Source organism: Maylandia zebra, linkage group LG3 (assembly GCF_041146795.1).
Source record: "Maylandia zebra isolate NMK-2024a linkage group LG3, Mzebra_GT3a, whole genome shotgun sequence".
Taxonomy (NCBI): Eukaryota; Metazoa; Chordata; class Actinopteri; order Cichliformes; family Cichlidae; genus Maylandia; species Maylandia zebra.
The window spans coordinates 11,012,613-11,022,415 of record NC_135169.1 but is presented as its reverse complement, the minus strand read 5'-3'; the positions used below and the strand labels follow the sequence as shown (position 1 = coordinate 11,022,415).

The 9,803-nt window shown below is 43.7% G+C and overlaps 1 long non-coding RNA gene across 1 annotated transcript; it reads left to right on the top strand.

Annotated features, from left to right (window-relative positions):
• Positions 1-923: 923 nt before the first annotated feature.
• On the top strand, positions 924-7,965 carry LOC143416953 (uncharacterized). The gene is made up of 4 exons (XR_013097188.1): positions 924-953; positions 7,267-7,449; positions 7,522-7,728; positions 7,806-7,965. It is a non-coding gene; the product is annotated as an uncharacterized LOC143416953 (long non-coding RNA).
• The last annotated feature ends 1,838 nt before the right edge of the window (positions 7,966-9,803 follow it).

Here is a 9,803-nt window from a genome sequence, read left to right as displayed (position 1 = left end):
TTAGTTTATGTAGATATCATGTTGAAGAAATGTCATCGTGTTCACTGCACTAAAAACAGACTGTTGTGAAACTGTAAGTTAATGATTCTTCAGTTTGTCAGCAGCACAGAAAATACAGAGAGTGATAGTCTAATATTTAGACGAGCTTTGTGCTGTTTCATGTTTATCTGTTTTACATTATTGTGAAGCACGCTTTTACCGTGTTAAGAGTGCTATATACATCAATAAAGTAAATTAAAGTAACAGTGTGATGGGTCACCACTGCTCCACCTTCACTCCTTTTTTAAGGCGCTGACTCCATTTTAATTCCTGTACTTCACTAATAATTCGATTAACTTATGTAAGCCTTCTTAGATTATCAATCGTATTTACCACTATTAACAGTTAATATTCTTTATATATAAAACATTTGTCTAATGAATTCTAAACTAGAAGCCGATTATTGCCAGCATGGGCACATCAGGATGTGCCAGTATCACCAATACTTCATCAACATGATTAGAGAGGATATTTGGAGCAGCATGTGACATCAGCTCCCATTAAACACTTCAGATGTCATGGTCCGGGGTGTGCGGCTGCAATTTTCAGTCAGGCTCCTGAGTCTACCTGGGATCCGCCCCTGGGCAGGGCCACCTCCAGTTTCTCACACCTGGAGCTGATTTGCAGCCAATCAACCCAGATTGATTTAAGCCTCCCACTGACCTTCATTCACTGCCAGTTTGTCATCAATCCATGTTGGTAGCTGGCTCTCATGTTTCAAGCTCCCTTTGTGAATAATCTTGATAACCTTACTTTCTTGTGCTGTAGTTCCTGGATTCACCTTCTCTCAAACCTCTGGCTCACGCTTCTCTCTCGGACTCAGGATAACAAACCACCATTTTTGAAATCACTCGATGCCTCACCTGCCTGCCCGCTGCCACCACTCTATCAGCAACCTCTAGATCTCACCTCAGGTCAGCCTTTCCACATTGCTCAGCTCACCCTCCACTCATGGCTCTTTTGCTCCTCCTGCAAAGTGACTGCTAACTGTCCTGTTCCAGGCTGGATCTCAGGCCCATTTCCCCTTTCTAGTTCCACGTCCCCCTAGCCATGTTACCCAGGCCACGCCACGTCAAATTCTACCTTTCACTGCTTTTTGTTCTTGACACATTTTCTAAGACTGAGTATATTGTAAAGCTACCTGCCTTCTCTGTCCTGGGTTTCTGCACCTCAGTCCAGTTTTGGTACTGACCACTCGGTCCCGTGACATCAGACCGTGGTCCTGCATTGCCTGCTCTATATGTTGCTTCATATCATGATATATGTGAAAAAATGAAGCAGTTTTATTTCAAAGTTGTTATCCCTGCTGTCTCTTCAGTCTGTTTCTCTCACTCCATATAAAAGACAAGTTATTGAAGATGGAACCAATAACTATGCAATTCAAATGCATGACAAAAGTCATGCTAAATCACTTCCCAGTGAATATATTTGCAGTGCTTATCTGTTTGTGCTGACAATTAGACAATTTTATTTCAACAGCTCAAACTTGTGTCATAAACATAAATATTACAACATCTCTATAGAAATTCTGCCCTTGAGGATTTGCACACAGTACCTTGTAGCCGCTGCTTCAGCTGCTCAATCTCAGTCTTCTGTGTCTCCACTTTTTTTTAGTTTTGCTTCTTGTTCTGACAAAACAAAAGGAAATGGAACATGATTGCACAGCTTGTCCTCAGATTGCTTTAGTGTTCCTGTAATTAAGATTCTGTCTTTACATGATCAAGAAATACAATTCTGTTCTTTAAAATAACTGGAACACAACAGCGGATCATATGAAGGCTTCTTGATGCTGCTGTCTCTCACTAACTAACACAATTTTGTACCTTGATTCTCCTTTTGAAGAAGTGTGATCTGCTCTTTCTGTACAGCCAAAGAGGTGACTATCCCTGTCAGCACAGCTTCCATGTCACTTGTAAATGGCTGTAGGAGCGCAATCTTTTTTTTAAGAATGACCTCATCTTCAGCTGTCTGAGCTGCTGAGATAGAGCAGGCCAGAAGCAACACAGAGAAAACCAAGATGGTCTCCATCCTGTCTCCAGAAATCTGAAGTTCAACTGTCTCATCTGCAAATCTGACCTTTTTATGATATGGCAGCAAGAGGCAGGACTATCATCAGGTTACTTCCCCACTCCTCCCAGTTTGTTAAAAAACGAGGAAGTACTCAAACATTACTGGAATAGTGAACTCATCAACCTCTGTGTTTTGGTTGACTGCTGTTAAAACAGGTCAGTTGAATTTAATGCTACAATTTCCAAATGGGGAAAATGCAAATGGTAGCGCTGCGCAGGTGTATACACACTTTGTCACAGTTACCTCTGTGAGCGACACACAACACAACCCCATGAATAACACACCCCTGGTAGATTCACAAACATAAAAATGGCATTTAAAAGGTTAAACCATCACGCAACCTCGGATGTTGCTGTCATCTTTCTGCTCCTGTAAAAGGAAACACATAAATTCATCCACCCTTTCGTCCTGTCTAGGTGGAGGTTAACCTTGAGTCGTGGTCAAGTCTTGTCAGCTTTTACCAGTCAGTCAGTTTGTTTTTATTTCCATCCATTCTTTCTTTCTTTCTTTCTTTGCTGATAGTGGAAACTATCATCGCATTTAGATCTCCGCCCTCAGCAAAATGACGTCATTTCAAAAAGAAAAAGAACTTTAGATCGGATTACCTCGCTGAATCCTTTTTAGGCAGCGACTCTCATTTTCTAATTGTCCCAGATAAGTGGCTTTCTCCTGAGCCCATTTTAATGTGGAGAAACTCACTTGCAACGGTTTTCTCGACAGGTCGTATAGCACTTTTAATTCCCGACGTGCAGATCTGCTTAAAGAAAAGAAATTGACAAACAGAAATCAGTGCACAAATGAAAAATAAAAGATAAAACTACAAAACAAAAGTAGATGAAAAAACCGAAGCCCGGTCTTAGGACTTGTCACAGAATATTCTTTCTCTTATAGGTGAGAAAACACCAACTCTAAAACTTGGTGCCATGGTAAGACCTTCCCCATACTTCAGAAACAAAAACAAAACCAAACAAAAATCTGCCAGTTTCACTCATTCAAACTCTGGCTGCAGGACTCTGTTCACCCTGCTATCATGTTCCCCAAAATAATACTAATTCAGTCGTCTATGTATCAGTTCTCACCCCACTCGATAAACCAGGCAGGATGATGGTAACAGTGTTACCTACTTAAAATTGTGTTTGATCCTAATGAGCTTCATTCCATGTGTGTGTGTGTGTTAGTAAATGGTCTGCATGTGTATAGTGCTTTTCTAGTCCCTAAGGACCCCAAAGCACTTTACACGTTCAGTCATCCACCCATTCACACACTGGTGATGGCAGCTACATCGTAGCCACAGCCACCCTGGGGCGCACTGACAGAGGCGAGGCTGCCGGACACTGGCGCCACCGGGCCCTCTGACCACCACCAGTAGGCAACGGGTGAAGTGTCTCGCCCAAGGACACAACGGCCGAGACTGTCCAAGCTGGGGCTCGAACCGGCAACCTTGCAATTACAAGGCGAACACCCAACTCTTCAGCCACGATCAGTATATGAATTGTAGACTCATATACTGTGGTTTGAGATTTAGACTGGTCTAAACTGGTTTCAGGTATGAACTGGTCTGTGAGTGGGAGTCCTCTCTCTGCCATCTATAATCCAGTTTTGAGATCCTTCCCAGACGCCTTAACGCCCACTCACATCCTGGGCCATCTGATCTCAGGAATTCGCATGATAAGGTGGGGCCAGGTTTCACAATGAGCTCACCCGAAACTCTGGCTGATTGTGACCCACACCCAGTTTCACACCTTGGCTCAGGCGATTAGTATTTAGTATTTAGTATTTATTTATTTATTGTCATTGTCAAGAACAATGAAATTGCGTTTGGGGCTTCCATACAACCCAAAAAAAGAAGAAAATAATAAATACCCCTTAAAACCCAAGTGTACATATTTAACCCAGTGTGACTCCAATGCAATAAGACAATCCTTAGCAATAATGTTCGTAGAAATTCAGACAAAGACCTGAGAAACATGACAAAATACAACAATGCAACCCATTCAATATTATTGTACTGTGAGATATGATATCAGATATGATAGTTATCTATTTAAGAAAGAGGGGGGGGGCAGGAGGGGGAAGAGAATAAAGATATGATGCACCAATGCAGACCAGTTCATTGCTATTAAGAAGTTGGATATGGTTATTGTCCGTGAGAGGGGGGCAGAGAGTTCAGGAGCCTCACAGCCTGTGGATACAGGCTGTTGGCCAGTCTGGATGTTCTGGCCTGTATAGACCTGTACCTTCTCCCTGAGGGCAGCAGATGGAAAAGGTGGCGCGCAGGGTGATGTTGGTCCCGCAGGATACTGTGCACCCTCCTCAGACAGCGAGTGGGGAAGATATTACTGATCTCTGGCAGACATGTTCCAATAATTCTGCCAGCTTCTTTCACCACCCGCTGGAGTGCTTGCTGATCGGCAGGGGGTCCTTTTGTCCGTCTGTGGGGGGTCACTCCCACTAGGTTTATATCTGGGACTCTCCACCATTTGACCTTAGAACTGAAGAAGCTTCTCGGATGAGAGGTGAAACGTCTTCAAGCAACTTAAAGAAGTCCAGACGCTTTTCTTTGCAAGCTCCTTTGACCTCTTTGTCCCGTGTCTCTCTTTGTCCCACTGTCACTTTCATTGCCATCTCACTCCAAACATGGCAAGTGTCAAACTCAGACAGTCTTCTCAAAAGTCCTTCACACACAGTGAGGTTGCAGCTTGCTGGAAACGCATCTCCATCCATCCAATCTAGATGGTGGTTCTTCTCTTCCTGATGCCGTTTGCCCACAGCGCTGCTGGACCTCTCTGCTCAGATTGTCTCTTGGCCTCCTGTCCACTGTTGATGTTCATGCTCGTGCTTCTGGAACTGCACTCGGTGTCTTCAGGGAGAGATCAGCTTCCTTGGAGCTTGCTCGTTCAGGATGAGGACGGGGAGCTGCAAAACAATTCAGCCAAAATTCTGGCTGAGTGTTTCTATTTTTTCTTTCTAATGATCTTAACCTTTTCTTCCGACTGCTGCCCGTGGAGAATTGATCCAGGTCCGTTCCCCACCTGTAAACGACAGACTGAGAGACTTTCATTATTCACTGTGACTGCATATGTTTTCATCACTCCTAAAGCAACACATCTCTGCTTATTTTGTTTTGAACTCTACTGACTTTAAACCCCCAAAATGTGAATTTTTATTTGCTCTTAACCGCGAACACAAATCTTTGTCCTTTCACCCAACAGCTCAGTCAACAGTCAGCCATCAAATCCTCCATTCATCCTTGAATACTTGATCACCTTTAAATGTCACTGTTAATTTTAGCAATTTATTTTCATTACCTTAACACTAATCCACTGTTTTTGTTTTCTTTATTTACTTTAGTTCACTTTCTCCTATTTGATCACTTTGATTTCTTGATTATTATTACTTCACAGAACATCAACTGACCTACTTTTCTCCCTCTTTTGTCATCCAGGAATTCACACACACTCACAGCCTGGTCACTCGCCCCCACCTTTCTTTCTCTCTCACACACACTCACAGCCTGGTCACTCGCCCCCACCTTCCTTTCTCTCTCACACACACTCACAGCCTGGTCACTCGCCCCCACCTTTCTTTCTCTCTCACACACACTCACAGCCTGGTCACTCGCCCCCACCTTTCTTTCTCTCTCACACACACTCACAGCCTGGTCACTCGCCCCCACCTTCCTTTCTCTCTCACACACACTCACAGCCTGGTCACTCGCCCCCACCTTTCTTTCTCTCTCACACACACTCACAGCCTGGTCACTCGCCCCCACCTTTCTTTCTCTCTCACACACACTCACAGCCTGGTCACTCGCCCCCACCTTTCTTTCTCTCTCACACACACTCACAGCCTGGTCACTCGCCCCCACCTTCCTTTCTCTCTCTCACACACTCACAGGCTGGTCACTCGCCCCCACCTTCCTTTCTCTCTCACACACACTCACAGCCTGGTCACTCGCCCCCACCTTTCTTTCTCTCTCACACACACTCACAGCCTGGTCACTCGCCCCCACCTTCCTTTCTCTCTCACACACACATTTTACTCCTCGTTCGTTCCGCCTGTGACCCCGCCCCCTCGAGGCTGGCTCACACACACCTCATGCTTCTCGCAGTCCCATTCAAACTTTCTGCCAGACACTTCTGCTGATTCAGGACAACGCCCCAGACGGTGTAGGATTATAATATTATTTTATGCCATGTTAGACCCCTAATTAAAGATTGTGAATTATTATGTAGTTTTAGTTTGCATTATTCTCCTGAATTAGAAGAAGCTGATAACTATTGCATTTGTTAAACTGATTTGCATTACATTAGACTGCTGATTTATTGTGAATGAATGATATTGTTTTATGATGCATTATACTGCTGAGTTATAAGAAATACTGTTCGCAGAAAGTCATCGCCTTATTTGTCTGATTAGAAGAGAACATGCTGGAGTTTTCTGCCCCATCTCAGCAGGAGCAGATAAACAGGGAGCCAAGGTCGTAGCTTAGGCGCCGTGTGAGAGAAAGCATGTGAATGTTTAGGCTTTTATGATAAGGTGGGGGCACCAGAGGCTATAAGAGTTTGAGCAATGCTCCACCATTTTGAGATCTGAGGCTGTCTGCATCAGTGTCCATCTCCCACGCCTGTGATCATTAAAATCATCGTTTGACTCAACCCGACCGGACCAGTGTTGTTATTGTGGTTTTTCCTCTTGTATCCATCCCCAATATTTGAATCCAGAACAGTTAGTGTTTTTCTGTTCTGCTTCATCCCAGCAATAAAGCTGTGTATTTTGAGTTTCTTCCGCTTCCTTGAGTCCTGCATTTTGGGTCCTCTCCTCCTGCCTGCCTACACACAGACATGACAATTTGTCAGGTTGTATTTAAAAATGAGAATGTTATTTTCCTTCAATAACATTTTCTATTGTCACAAATAATCACAAATACTTTTGTATTGTGTCTCTTTTCCACAGTTTTTCTTCTGGTTTCTTTTACAGCACATGTCTGATAGAACTGAAAACAAATTACAGCACACACCTGCACAATCACTTAATCTGTGACATGTTGTTCGGTTACTGACGAATTTTCACAACCAGCAGTGATATTTGTCCAATGTAACATGTTTCTCTGTCAGATGAACCACACTGCTCTCTCTTTCAATTTCCTGTCAGTAGCCTTGTCATGGTCTGCGGTGGGTGGCTGGAATTTCCATAAGGCTCCTGAACTTACCTGGGATCCGCCCCTGGGCAGGGCCAACTCCAGCTCCTGCACACCTGGAGCCTATTGCAGGCAATCAAGCCAGAGGGATTTAAACCACACGTTGATGTTCATTCACTGCCAGTTCGTCATCAACACATGTTGGTAACAGGCCTTATACTTCAAGTTCTTGCTGTGATCTATCTTGTTAACACGACTCTCTTGTGCTGCAGTTGCTGTATTCACCTTGGCTCACGCTCCACCTCCGGACTCAGGATACCAAGCAATCATTCTGAAAATCTCTCTGTGCCTCACCTGCCTGCCCTCCTGCCATCACACTCCATCTGAAGCCCCGGATCTCAGGCCAGCCTTTCCACGCCACTCAGCCTCCCCTGGATTCTCATCACCCCCCTCTCAACACTCCATGTCCCCTACTGCAAGTAAGAATTGCTGCTCTTACAACTGGCCACTTCAGAGCTGCCTCCACTACCTCCCTAACTCTATCTTCTCTCTTCAGTGTGACTGTTCCCTGCTCAGCTCCACTCCACATCTCAGGCCTCATTCCCTCGCCCTAGCCACGTTCCCCAGGCCACGCCTCGTCAAACTCCACGTCTTATTGTTTTTTTTTTGTCTTTGCTACGTTTTCTTTTTTGCACTTAAACCTAATAAATTGTTACATCATCTGCTGTCTCTGCTCTGGGTTTCTGCACCTGAGTCCTGTTCAGTACAGGCCACTCGGCCCCGTGACAAGCCTTGCTGCAGATAATCAATAACCTGACTCATGAAGACTAGAAAATGAAAACTTATTGGTTGTAATAGCTGTGTTCTTCCACAGTGCAGAGCTGTGCGCACTAAAGGGAAAACGTTTCCCTGCAGAGCTTTTAGCTGATGAACTTTTACTAAAAACACATAACTGAGACGAAAGTGAGTGGCTGTCAGGACTCCTGTCTGAGATTCTGTTTACTTTTAACCAGGAAAACTGAGATGACGGGAAAACATCAGCACCGACACACACACACACAGACACACACACACACACAGACACACACACACAGCTTTATTCTTCACCTCCAGCTTCATCTGGATAGTTCACATGGATCAAGATCAAACTGTCTTGATTATTAACGTGTAACTTTATTCAAAAACATTTTACAAAGTGCTCTAAAAGATTAGCAAAAAACATATTTGGTTGTAATAGTCATTTGGCCCAAACGCCAGATTATATACAGACAATACATATATAGTACCTGATAGGTTTGTAGCATAAACCTATTCGCTGGAACGTTAAGGACAATCTGCTACGCAGCAAAAAGCAAGACACAAGGCACCAAAGTTCTCTGGTTTACTCATGCATGAGGAGACCTGCCTGGAGCCAAGCGTCGTCCCACCACTTGACCTCCGTCAGACTCTCAGCCAGGCTCCCCACAGCACTCCTTTTATTGTGGTTACATGAATATGCATAGGGTCATTAACATATAGCATCTTACATAGGTATACATGTGAACAAAGAATACTGTGTGTGTGTGTGTCAAATCAAATCAAATCACTTTTATTGTCACATCACATGTGCAGGCACACTGGCACAGCACATGCGAGTGAAATTCTTGTGTGCGAGCCCCACAAGCAACAGAGATGTGCAAACACAACAACACAAACAAGCAAAATACAAGAATGGCCAACCTGAAACTAATAAATATATGTACAATATATAATAGTGTATGCATTTCTGGATGTGTATACTAAATATTTTCCTACGTGTGTGTGTGTGTGTGTGTGTGTGTGTGTGGTACTGCTGATCAAAGGGTCATATACGTAAAAGCACAAAGGCAACATCCTTGGTCAGGAAGAGGGTAGACCCCCCCTCACCCTAGATGGTTCACCCTAGATAACACGGTGAGGAAGTCCAGCAGTTCATCTATATGTAAAGAAGCACTTAAACTAAAACAGACATAGCTACAATAATCCTACCATAAAACAATAAGACAAGGTACGACCTCTTCCCATGCTCCCAGGATGTAGGTGTGCATTCCAGTGTGGAATACACACCAAGCCTTTGCAGCCTGTTAAAGATCACACAACCTACCACTACACAATTGATTATACACCTCTAAGCATGTGTGGTTAAATATTTCGTAATACAAATGACAATAATAAAATCTAAACCCATCAGTACCCAATGTACATTATCGTACTAACCTAAATCACTAAACGCCCTAAAGTTATACTAGAAGTTCTAACATAAAATGCTACTCCAATATATGAAGTCAGTGAGAACTGGAAATAATAGCACTTCGATTACAAGTTTTGAAAAATCCTTGCAACACACAATCCTTGCGTCCGTTTGAATACAGAGAAAGGCGTTAATATTTTTAAAGAGCTTTCAATATTATTCCAGATTTGTGGGCCTCTGCATGGTCACACTGTAGACACAAAATAATAACAAGAAGGTGAAATCGAGGTGTTTCCTGCATGTGGACGTCTTATGGCCTGAGCTCTTATTGGCTGTTGTGCATGT